Raw genomic sequence first — 12,119 nt, forward strand, 5'->3', positions numbered from 1 at the left:
ATGGATGGAATAGCTACCCAAACATGGCAGACAACAGAAGAAGAATCAGTCAAGGCTCTAACCAAACTATGCTACCAAATTTGGAGAATATTGCAGTGGACAACAGATTTGAAGAGGTCAGTCTACTTACCCATACCAAAGAAAGGAGACTTAACAGATTGCACAAACCATCGCACTATCTCTATATAAAATTCTTGAATTAATTCCATGTGTGGCAGCTCTTGCAAGAGTTCGTGAGCAGAAGTACCATGGTGACTGGGCAGTGGGGAGTCCATATGGAGATAGGGAAGAGAAGCCTATGAGAGCAGAAGCACCATGGTGATTGGGCAGTGGGTATTCCCTATGCAGATAGGGATGAGGAGCCTGTGATGGTTAAGGACAGTTGGAATGCAACTGTTACTGGTTGGAAGATGTTCTTGATTGTAGAGGAGAGGAATCTCTATTTATAAAAGGACTAGTATTTTGAAGCCCGTTATAATAACGGGCGCTAGCCTTTTCCTCTCCCCTTTTTTTTTTTAAGTATTGCCGCCGCCGTTGCCGCCGAAGTCCCACCCTCCCTCCCTCCCAACTTCCGAAACCACCTTACCCCGGCCCGTGACAGTTGAGGAAAGGAAGAGCTCAATTGAAGAGGGAAAGAGGAGCTCGCAAGCAGTGCTCCTCCCTCTACAAAGCCTCTTTCCGAACTGGCGCTTGGGGCGGAAAGGACGCCTCTTGCGTCCTTTCCGCCTAAAGTGCCAGTTCGGGCAGAGCCTTTGTAGAGGGAGGAGCACTGCTTGCGAGCTCCTCTTTCCCTCTTCAATTGAGCTCTTCCTTTCCTCAACTGTCACGGGCCGGGGTAAGGTGGTTTCGGAAGTTGGGAGGGAGGGAGGGAGGGTGGAACTTCGGCAGCGGCAGCATTTTCGTCTCCCTGGGCCGGTCTGGACCCCCGCCGCCATTCCCCCTCCCGCCACCCACCACGGCCCGCGTCTCCGGCCGGGCCAGCCACCCAGGGCTCCGGCGGGCCCGCCACCCGCCGCGGCCCACGGCTCTGGCCGGGCCCTCCGCTGCCCGGGCCCATTCCTGTCTTCCTGGGGCAGCTCTTTCTGGCCACCCAAGATGTTTGGTGGCTCCTGGCGCTCGGTCCTTTGCCGCCGCTAATGGCCCGCCACCTCAGCCAGTCTCTCCCTCCTCCGCAGTCCCGGCTTCTTCGGGGCGGCCATTTGTGGCCGCCCAACATGGCCGCCGGGTGCTGGCGGTCGTGTCTCTCTTGGACTGTTCTGAGCATGCTCAGAACAGTTGAGGCACAAACGCACGCTTGGTGTCCGTCCACGGACGGACACCAAGCGTTTTATTAGAGAGGATAGTGGGCAGGAATCTGCAAAGAGAGGGGTTGTGAGGGAGGAAACAGCCCCTTCGTGAGAAGGAGGCTGCCGTTGTGAAAATTAGATGAGGAGAAAAGATGAACAAAGAAAAGACTGGTGAGGGATGGGGCTGGACACGGGCCTGTCAGTGGCCTGATGGGAACCAGTAGCCATGGAAGCAGCGAGGAAGGGCCCAGTCAACTGCCACTGCTGCTCGGAGCTACAGAGGCTATTGGCAGAGAGAGGCAGGAAGCGAGGGACAGGCCCGAACCTCTCAGCGTCCTGATGGGAACGAGCAGCCATGGCAGTGGCAGTGAGGAAGGGCCTGGTCAACTGCTGCTGCTCCTGTAGGGAGGAGCAGGGCTCGGGTGAGGGTGGTGAGGTCTCTGGGGTTAGAGGGTTGTGGCTTGGCTAATCAGTGCTGGCAATGCTAGCAATGGGATGGCGGAGGAGGAGCAGAAGAGCAGCTCAGGTCAGGGTAGAGAGAACTCTGAGATGAGGGGGCTGTGGCGGAGGGTAAGGGGAGCAATCAAGTACTAGGGTGCAGATGCTCTGTGTAGGTGAAGCTTGTATTATTAATTTCACAAACTAGCAAAATAATGCTCAGAATCATCCAATGCAGATTAGAACCCTATGTGGAAAGGGAAATGCAGGATGTTCAAGCTGGTTTCAGAAAAGGCAGAGGAACGAGAGACATCATTGCTGATGCATGCTGGATAATTGAGAAAGCCAATGAATACAAAAAAGAAGTCAATATGTGCTTTATTGACTACAGAAAAGCCTTTGATTGTGTCGACCATGCCAAGTTGTGGAATAGCATTAGGAAAATGGGCATCCCATAACATCTCATTGTTCTCATGAGAAACCTATACACAGGGCAGGAAGCCACAGTCCAGACAGAACATGGTGAAACAGACTGGTTCCAGATTGGCAAAGGATTAATACAAGGCTGTATACTTTCTCTTTCTTTATTCAATTTATGTGCTAAACATATACTGAGAGAAGCTGGATTGGAAGAAGATGAGCGTGATTTTAAAGTTGGAGGAAGAAACATCAATAACCTGTGCTACGTTGATGACACCACCCTGATAGCTGAGAATGTGGATGATCTGCAAGTTCTAGTAATGAAAGTCAAGAAGCACAGTGAAAAAATGAGACTATGACTAACTGTAAAGAAGACTTTACATTTAGACTTCCACAGAATTCCATTACTCTTTCCAGGTGATAAATGCTATTGTGCGAAAGCAACACCTCACTCTTTTTTGTAGATCACCGTTTTTGATTGTGTGAATGACCTCTGTCAGTGGTGTGTCTATGGTATGCCTAGGCTGGAAATAATGATCAGTAATGTTATCTCAGTGGATATGTCAGTGAATATTTTTTGTATTTTAGTAATAGTCATATGATTTCTTTGTCTGTCTGGTGAAGAGAAAGCTCTGCAATTTTTCTATCTAATCACTGTATACAGAACATGTTCTTGAAATCCAGCACCTTTATCTAACCCAAAGAGCTTATCCTGTACTAGGACCTGGCAGCATCAGCGCTCAGCTGCAATGTCTCATAGTGATCGCTGGGGGGCGGGGTTAGGATCATGAATAAAAGTGCTGGACTCCTCCCCAGTTTGTTCTGCCAGTGTTAGTCTCCATTTTGCCTCTCCAGCAATGGGTGTTTGTTTTGGTTTCTCTCTTCAGCCATGAGCTACAGCTGAAATGAAGCTGCAGGCCTTTCCACATTTGTTTGTAACCTTTTCTTTAAATAAATCCTTGTAGTTCTACAATACTAAAGAACTGTCTCAAGACCTCTTGCTTTGCTGCTTTCTCACCAAACTGGTTTTGCTTTGCTATTTGGGGACTAAACTGCCATTCTTCCCTGTACAGTACTGGTGCAATCTTAGGGGAAAGAATGTTCTTCTCATTTGAAAATATTTGGGCCTACAATGGAGGCACATGGAGCAAGTGCAGGAAGAAGGGAACTTTGGATTGGTATCTGACTTCTTTGTTGGCTGACACCAATAAAATCTTAACAGAAATTGTTGCTACATTTCTTTTTCCTGAAATTAAGGCTCACAAAATAATCATGTCAGCTTAAGTGCAATTCTCTTGGATTTTATTTTATTTTATTTTGTATAATATTGGTGGTTTTTGTTTTATGTATAACTATTTTATATCTTTTTTCTTTTAAATATTTGGTACACTTTTTAACCGGTGGTTTGGTGCTTTTGTAACTTGTATCTTATAATGGTCTGTGAGTGTTTAACCAACTAAACTACTACTGCAATTATTATTATTTTTATAAAACAACAACTAAGTTCTAGTTTTACTCATATTATTCCATGCTTCACTGTGCCTCCTGACTGTGATTAATCAAATATCCTTCCCATCTTTACTTCTTCATTAGCCTCATTTCCCCCTCAATGGTAGATTATCTCTAATATTCAGTCTAGATTCTAGGAAGTGATTCTCGCTTACTTTCATAACACAACAGGAAGAATTTTGCTGTCTTGAGTTATTCTGATACATGCCATCAGTCATTCAATCAGAGGCAGGTATGCGCTGTCATTCACTCACTTTACCTGCTTCTCTATCACCAGTTTTACAGGGAACATAGAGTAATATACAATTTTAGAACTGGAAGGCACCTTGAAGTCTATTAGGCTAAGCCCCTGCTTAGTACAGGAAACTGCTACAGAATCTCTGACAGAGATGATTGTCCAGCTTCTGTTTGAAAACCTCTAAAGAAGGAGAGCCCACGGCAGCATGGGGCAAAGAGGCTATTCTCATGCACACCCTAACCCAGGCTAGGGAAGCACAGCCTGGGTTAGGCTGCATGAGAGGACTGCCAGGAATAGGCCCAATCCCAGCAGGGCAGCACCACCTAGCTCCACTTTAAAACCCAGCTCCTAGCTGGGGTTAAGGACTTGAGCAAGCCCTTAACCTGGGCTCTGGGATCATGTATTCGCTGGGCTATGTTCTACTCTGGAGAATACAGAGATGGACGCCTAGAGCATCTGTCCCCTGGGGGAATCACCCAATGCATCGCACATGTCACATGGTGCATTGTGGGATATCTGCAGGCCAGGATGCCTCATGAGCCCTGCTGAGTCTCTGCCATGGAGACACACATGAGGGTGAGACAGCAGATGCCACCCAGTCTGGTTGCTTAGCACAAGCAAGCCATGGTGATGGATACCCCTGTAACACCTCTCCCTGTCTTGGTGGTTGCCGCAAAGAAGCAGTCAAAGCATGACCTCTGCCAGTCTGGCTGCCTGTTGGAACATACTCATCTTTATTTTCCCCCAGAATGGTGACCCCACTCTCCTGGAGTCACTGATTATCGGGGCTCCCCTCTCCCACAATTCCTCACAGGAGCCGATCTGCATATGCTGCAATGCTTGTCCAAACCCAGGAAATTTGAATGAGAGTAAAGATCTATTCCTGGTCCTGGTGTTTCCCTAGTCTGCCCACCCAGTACCACCCTGACACATGGAGGAGCCATTATTCCTTGGGAGTATGAAAGGGTTGCCTGGAGAGGAGGAGGTTACTGCGTAAAAGTTCAATTTTTAACCAGAGAGAACATGGGCCCCACACAAGCAGGGCCCCCTTTATTTCGATGGCCTACCTCATGAGAGCACAGTCCAATGGAGGAGTGAAGGTCTTGGAGCCTCAGGTCCTCCTCAGTGCACTGGCCCTCTAATGAGAGGGCTAATCCCCGGGCAGGAAGCCAACACGGGGGCAGGAGTTTGGTTTGGTGTCCCTGGACTGCTTTGCTAGGGTCGTCCATCACAAGAGCATCCTTGGCCACAGTGGACCAGACCCTAGAATCCTTTGCCCTCCCTCATATTTATATTCTCTCCTAGGATGTGGGCATGATCACTTCCCGAAGTAACAGAAAAATAGTGCTCTTGGGCATCACTCCAATGCCAGCAATTGTGCTTGTGCTAGACTGTTTTGGTGTGGGGCTTTTATGAGCACAGCAGTACTGTCAGAAAAAGGGCTAGGTGGACCAGGAAGAGGGAGAGCCTCCCCTACCCTGAAAACGGAGGTTGCTGGGTTGCAGTTGGATGAATGTCTGTGATGCAATTCACGCTTACAAAAATTAGCTGTGGGTTCAGCAAACCCCGGTTTCACGTTACGTGCGAATGAGGCCAATATCTATGGAAAAATCCCAACAAATATCTCAACTGCTTTTCTAAGGGTTTGTGCAGATGATCTTTTTTATTTGCACCATGCTTTCCCCTTAGCAATAAGCTTATTTTAGGGGCTCCTCCAGATGGTGATATATTCCAACTTCAGAGCAAATCATGACAATGAATAAAAGGGAAAATCCACACGATGAACAAGGATATCACTGAATTGTGTTATCTGCTGTCAATCTGTGGCAATCCATGAGAGTAAACTGTGCCTTTTCAAACTTTTTGTATAGTAACTTGAAAAACCCCACAATTTCTTCACAGGTTGCTGTAGATTACCAGCAGATGGTACTAAGAATATTACACAATGTCTTGTACATCATATAGATTTCTCAGTTTCTTCTTTATCGCTGTGATTTGTTCAAGTTGAAATACATCACCACCTGAAAGAGCCCTCTGCACCATCTTCCAGCACGAGGGACATACGAAGCTGACATATACTGAGTCAGACTCTTGGTCCATCTAGCTCAGTATTGTCTACACAGACTGTCAGTGGCTTCTCCAAGGTGGCAGGCAGGCATCTCTCTCAGCCCTATCTTGGAGAAGCCAGGGAGGGAACTTGGAACCTAGATGCTCCTCCCAGAGCAGCTCTATCCCCTAAGGCAGGGGTTGTCAATGTAGGGTCTCCAGATGTTATTGGACTTCAGCTCCCATAATCCCCTTCCCCAGTGGCCTTTGGCTGGCGATCATGGGAGTTGAAGTCCAATAACATCTGGGGACCCAACACGGAGAATCCCTGCCCTAAGGGGAATATCTTGCAGTGCTCACACTTCTAGTCTCCCATTCATATGCAACCAGGGTGGACCCTGCTTAGCTAAAGCAACAAGTCATGCTTGCTACCACAAACCAGCTCTCCTCCCTTCTAGACAGCTGTGCAAAAGTAGACAGTAGCCTATTCACTGCCTTAAAAAAAAACAACTTGTGAGAGATATGTGCTCTGCTACTGGAGAGCAGGAGTGCACATCTTTCTAGGATCAAAAGGGTTTTAAAATAGCACAAGGCATTGCTTTGTGGATGAGATGGGAATAGTCTTGCGTATGCATCATCATCCCCCCCACACACATTTTAAGGGGCTGCCAGAGTAATCTTGTTATAGGGCATATTGTTTAAAACTATATGAAATTGTTTTAAACATTAAAACAAAACAAAACAAAACAAACCTTTAAGAGAAAAACCAAAAATTGTGCCGGTATGGTGGGCTAGAGTATTAAGGAAAGTTTCTTGCCATCAATAAGCATTTCAAAATATGTATTTATTACATTTTGTATGTTTTTCAAATAGCCAAAAATATGGTGACAGTTTCTCAGTTGTTCAGGTGACTTTCTTTTGGAGCAATCCTACAATGCTACCACAAACTAACTATAATCTTTCTTTCAGTGTTGACTCTTTCAATAGAGAAAATCTAGTTTGTCACTCCAAACATCCTCTCATGGTTGCTGCAATCCAGGTCCAGAGGCTCCTCCAATATCCTCTTCCAAGAAATTGCAGTGTGAAACTTATAGCGTAGAGTCAGCTGTGCTGATGGACAGAAACTTGTGAAGTCATTTTTATCTCCTTGGGAGATAGTTTGCCATAGTATGTACTTTTCTGCTTATACCTTGCCAGATAACTGCAGCCCCTCACAGAGACACATTATGTCTAATGCCATCAGTGCTAAATCTGAACTAAAGTAGTATGTCATTGCCAGCAGCAAGGAGCTGATGCCTATTGGAGTTGCACAATGGAAAACTAATTGAATCCTGAAGATTGTCCCTTATAAAATTATAGGCCTAGATAAGCTCATTTTTACAGAGGAACACAAATTCTAAAGTGGCCAGTAAAATAAAATCAAATCCAAGGCATGTATACGGACATGCAGAATCTATCTATCTATCTATCTATCTATCTATCTATCTATCTATCTATCTATCTATCTATCTATCTAATCTATCTATCTATTATAACATGTTTATATACTGCCCAAAACATATGTCTCAAAAACAATACAAATTAAAACAGTACAATTTAAAATTTAACACAATGCTAAAAACTGTCAAATTGTTTTAAAAAACTGCTCAAGCATGGCTAGCTAGATGTATGCCATATTCCAAAGTCTCTCTTTTTTTTTTTTGGTCAATCTAAGAGCATGACCCACACTATGAGCATATATCCATTTTTTAGCCATTGGGAATTGTAGTTTTGTGAATGGGCTAAGATTTGTGAAGGTGCTGAGGTTATGAGCATACAACTCTGTTAGAAGTCCCTGGTGTGGGTTTCACTCCCCTCACAACCCTGGGAAGGGGTGGTTGCCCCTTAGTTATGGCCTCAGAACTGTAGGCTAGTTATAAGAGAGCTGGGAAGTTTAGGAACCTCTTTGCCCATCTCCCTGTCTGCTTTTCTGCCTTCCTGGACACTTCTGTGGAGCCAAGTGAGAGGCCTTCCTGCCTTGGGCTCTCATCAAGCCCTCTGGCTAACCAGCTTATCATCGGCCAGGGCTTTAAAAGGCAGCTGGCACAAATCTTGCAAGAGGTTGAATCCTGGAACACAAGCGGCTCTGCATCTTATGAGGCCACCATGCTGCTGATGTCTCACTATTCTGTCCTCTGGGCTCCCTCCTCTGCATTACTCCCTACAACTGTTGAGGGTGCAGGCAGGTCAGCAACTAGCTTCATTTCTTCCTTCTTGCTTCCATCACTGCCAATGTGGTGATGGGGCCATGCCTGGCTGCATCCTGCCTGCATTTGGATTGGTGGTTTCTCTACACTCCCTCTTTCACAGACAATTTCTAAGATTCCATGGAGAATGGGAATAATTATTAAATAATTTAAAGTGTTTTTTATTGATATGTCCTAATAGTTGGAGGGCCACCTCCAGCCTCAAAGGTGGGATGCCTCTGAGTACCAGTTGCAGGGGAGTAAGAGCAGGAGAGAGGGCACGCCCTCAACTCCTGCTGTAGGCTTCCAGTGGCATCTGGTGGGTCACTGTGTGAAACAGGATGCTGGACTAGATAGGCTCTCTTGGGCCCGATCCAGCAAGGCTGTTCTTATGTTCTTATGTAGCCAGAAGCATATCTGTATCAGGCTACTTTCAGCTATATGACATTGCTACAAAATCAACCTTACATTGTTGATTTCCCCAAATTCCTTTATATTTTCCATGTTCTAATATATAAAAACAGGGCACTGGGAGTCTTTCCAGTTTATTCTAACATGAACACTGGTTGAACTCACCTCCCCGCAGATGAGCGCTGGTGTGTTGCACAGTGAGCTGTGAGGCATGGTGTGAGGCACGGACCTCTGAAGGGACTAGGCCCTCCCTTCTCCAACTGTATTATTATACAAAAAGTAGAACTGAGTCATTCAAGAATTCCTGGGTGGGGCTGACTTTTAAACCCGACCCTGGGTATCACTGCCATGCCATATATTATCTTCCTAGCAATGTAATCAGGTTGCCTGGTTTATGGCGCCACTGCAGCTGCATGTGCTTGTGAACATACTTCTTTATTGATTCATTTTTGGAGAGCAAAGCACATAGTGCTCGTCTTGTCATCCCGTCCCCTTTCTCTCCTGATTCCCAGGAGGGGAGAACAAGGGACACAGTAGGAAGAGGGCATCGCCACATGTGACTTTCCTGTTTGACAGTCTTAGAAGCTTGGGATGGGACATGGTGGCATCTCTGTTGCTGGGTAAAAGTTTGAGTAGCTTGGAGACAAGGGGCAGGGCAAATGCTCAGAGAGGCAGCCATCATGAAGGGCGGCAGGCATGGAGTGGTCTCATTCCTGGGTGGATCTGGGCCACTATCTCTATTATTTTGGTTCCAGAAACAGAATGAAATGTTGGTTATGACGGAACACAGCTGCCCCCAAACCTCAGGTAGGAGTGGTGAAACTCACTACAAACCAGTGGTTCATACTGGAGTTTGGCTAGGGAAACTGCAAGTCGCTTTTGCTGTAAAACTGTGGTTTCACACATCGAGACATACAGGTATTCTAACCTCTGTCCCATTTAATTGTGGTTTTGCATTACAGGTTTATGGGTCCACTCTCTCAGTTATTTGTATGGGGCATGCTTCTCTATTTGAATGTGTGTATGTATTGGCATGGGGGTGAAGTCACAGTGTTTGTTTGTCTGCTCTTCACCAGCTGCCTTGAACTGAGAGGTTCTCCCTCTCTCTGAATAAGAGAGTGTTAGTTTATTGGTGCCTGCCCCACCACACCCAGCCAACGTTTTAGTTAGTAATAAATATCAAACTCTAGTTTCTCAGTTAAAGTTGCTTCCTTTTCAATTACTTATAGAGGATAAGTAATTTCTCTGCAACAATATTACCCTCATGCTTTTGTTGACACCTCCCCGCATGCGCAAAACACCAAATCTAATCACTTGTGGTAGAGAGAATGTTGGTCTTGAAGACCATTTGGTCTGACCCAGCACAGTGACTTGTGTGCATAGATTCCTAGAAATCCTGAGTTCCATGCTGGGCCTTCTGCCATTTGCTGACAAATTGTTCTCAACACTATCTTCCATGTCATTTAAACAAATATAATTTCTTAGTCACTGCTGTGGTAACCATGTCAGGGATGCAGAGAGATGACACCCGCTCTTCTTTTTAGATGTGCAGTTCAGATGCTAACAAGCCCGTCTCTCCCTGCCATGTCATAGGAGCTGCCACCCTCCAGTTCCCAGCTCCTCTTTCTGCAAATAATTCTGTCCTCTGTTTTGAGTCAAATATTCTCCTCATGAGAATATTTGCATGCATGAGGAAAGGAGCCCAGTTCTTTCAAGGAACATGTCAAGAACACTGTAATTTTATGCTTCTCTCGTCTGACTGAATCCAGTCTGCTGCTGGATGGAGCTGAAGTCTATTGTGTGGAGGAATAAAAGGAGGCCATTTTCGTGATGGTGATAATAGTACAATTAAAGGAAAAGCCATCAGAGCTTGCCTTCTCCTCCCCCATCCCACCCACTCTCGCAGAATATCCTCCAAAGGTGCACCTAGGTAATTTTGGAGCCCTAGATCTAAAGTCCTTTGGAGCCCCCATCCCTCCACTGCAAGTTAAGCATCATCCCCCTACACACACACACACACACACACACACACACACACACACACACATACACAGATTGTGACACACGCACACACAGTATTTTTTAACACATGGGTTCTTGAGGGCACAAACAGCAACTGAACTCACAAGAATGTAAGAATATAAAACAGGTATATTTATGCATATACAAATATTTATGCACTACAAATAGCTAAATTCTGTCCATTAAACAAATGTGCCTATATTTGTACCTTCACTGAGAGAAATGTATTGGGGCTTTTTTGTTTAGAAAAAAGATTGAAGGGACGCCATGATATAGTATGATGCACGGTGTGAAGAAAGTGGAATAAGAAAATTTTCTCTCTCACAACACTAGAACCCAGGATAATCAGTGAAGGTGACTGAAAAAGCAGACAAAAGGAAGTGTTCTTCATCCAGCACATATTTAACTTATGGACTTCACTGTCACAAGAAGAGGTGATTCTTAGCTTGGAAGGCTTTAAAGGGGGATTAGGCACATCCATGGAGGACAGGTGTTGTGAAGGGATTTCTATTTCCCTCCCCCCAAACAAACAGAGGGGTTGCTGTAACAGATAAACCGGCGTTTTATTCAGAAATTCTCCAGAAACAGCTGTTAAAAGATATTCAAGATTTTTTGAGTATAACAATATGTATAGGAGGCTTAATATTCTCTTAACACAAAGTGATATTGGTTGTTTTTCACAAAGCAGAACAAAACAGGCTTCAATAAACCATAACCACAATCATAAACATTAACAGAGCAAGTCCTCTATGCAGCAGAGGCCATTCTCCAATTCCTTACGGCGGCGGGGCGGGCGGGGGGGCTCCTACCAGTTTCCAATTCCTTACTTCATGGCAATCAGCCATAACAATCTATATAATTAATTCTCTTAGCTGGTGCATGTCCAGGATTTGGTGGCGGAACTCTCACGACACACTGCGAGAGTTCTGGCGGAGTGAGGAGGAGAGGGGGAAGAAAGTGCCGGTGGTGGCCAGCCCGCCAGTTGGCCGGTGGGTGGAGGAAGGGGGGAGAGAAAAGCAGCAGTGGGGAGAGAAAAGCGGTCGTGGGTAGCGGGCAGGCAGGGGGGAGAGAAAGGTGGTGGCGGCGGGCAGGCAGAGTGGGGGGAGAGAAAAGCGGCAGCAGCGGGAGGGTGGAGTGGGGGAGAGAAAAGCTGCAGCAGGAGGACGAGTGGGAGGAAAAAACGGTGGCGGCGGGGCCCTACTTGGCGGCCCGCCGAGGCTCTGCCCGCCGGAGGGAAGGGGAAGAGAGGAGAGACTGGGGCAGGAGGAAGAGGGAGGCGGAAACAGCCGGCCCCAAAGCGCCGCACAGCTGTTCTGTGCGGGGGTCAGCTAGTAGCTTAATAAGAACACAATAATAGCTCTGCTGGAACAGGCCCAAGGCCCATACAGTTCAGCACCCTATTTCACACAGTAGCCCACGAGATGCCTCTGAGAAGCCCACAGGCAAGAGGTGAGGGCATGACCTCTCTCTTGCATTTGCTCCACTGCAACTGGTATTTAGAGGCATCTTGCCTCTAAGACTGGA

This window comes from Hemicordylus capensis, chromosome 2 (assembly GCF_027244095.1).
Source record: "Hemicordylus capensis ecotype Gifberg chromosome 2, rHemCap1.1.pri, whole genome shotgun sequence".
NCBI lineage: Eukaryota > Metazoa > Chordata > Lepidosauria > Squamata > Cordylidae > Hemicordylus > Hemicordylus capensis.